The sequence below is a fragment of the Octopus bimaculoides genome, chromosome 6 (genome assembly GCF_001194135.2).
Source record: "Octopus bimaculoides isolate UCB-OBI-ISO-001 chromosome 6, ASM119413v2, whole genome shotgun sequence".
In the NCBI taxonomy this organism is placed as follows: Eukaryota; Metazoa; Mollusca; class Cephalopoda; order Octopoda; family Octopodidae; genus Octopus; species Octopus bimaculoides.
This window is the reverse complement of record NC_068986.1, coordinates 12,883,711-12,884,902: the sequence shown is the minus strand read 5'-3', so window position 1 is coordinate 12,884,902 and position 1,192 is coordinate 12,883,711.

Below are 1,192 nucleotides of genomic sequence, written 5' to 3'. Positions count from 1 at the left end.
TGTCTATTCAAATTTTCTTGTATAAATTAATAATTGAATGCCCTTCATACCTACTCTTGTGGGATTTCCTCTAGTTCTTTGTTATAATACTTCCCATTTTAAAAATTAACCTTTCTGGCATTTAAACCTGCCATTTCAGTGGGACTGAACCAGGAACTATGTGACTGGGAATCAGACTTCTTACCATTAAACCCCCCCCCCCCATCTCCACCCCACTGAAACTTGTGATTATTTTCAAAATTATTTAAAACATAAGTAAAGTATGATGAGAAAAGGGTGAAATACCCAAGAACCGAAATTGTAAAATGCTATATCTGAAGGTGCAAGCACAATTGTGTGGTTCAGAAGTTTTCTTCACAACTGCATTGTTTTAGGTTCAATTCTACCGTGCAGTACCTTGGTCAAGTGTCTCTCATTTTAACCCCAAATTGACCAAAGCCTTGTGAGTGGATTTGATAGAATGAAACCTGAAAGAAACCCATCGAATATGTATGCGTGTATTTGTGTCCACCCGTATCTTGATATCATGCAATGGTTGTAAAAGAGCATCATTGTTATACATGTGGGGTTGTTAGTTTCCAGTCTTTCGTTGAAAACATGTCTGCTCATGAGGAAAGGGGTGAGGGTTAGCGAGCAGAAGGGCATCCAGCTGTAGGAAAGTGTTCAACAAATTCCGTCTGACCCATGCAAGCATAGAAAAGTGGATGCTAAACATTATGTCAGAAGCAACCAGTATACTTTAAAGTGGTTGGCATTAGGAAGGACATCGGGCTATAGAAACCTGTGAAAGCAAACATTGGGAGCTGGATCGGCCCCTCTGGCTCACCAGCTCTTGTTGAACTGTTCAACTCCTGCCAGCATGGAAAATGGAAGTGAAATGATTATGATGAGGAAATTCAAAATTGCCAAAACTCCTAGTTTAAATTTCGTGTGCAAGATTCTTGATATGGATACGTGTGTTGAAAGAAATACAATTAAACCTTGGGAGAGGCATTATGCCGGTAATAAACACACACGCTGGTTCAGTCCTTTATTAATTTACAAACAGTATATAGTTTTTTGTTAAATCATTTCATTGCACTCTTGCAATCTCTTCAGTAAATTGTCTCTCCACTTCCATTTATTTTATTTAAAAAATTTTTTTTTTTTACTTACGTTTTCTCCTCTTCTTCCCATCCTCTTCTCTCTTTAT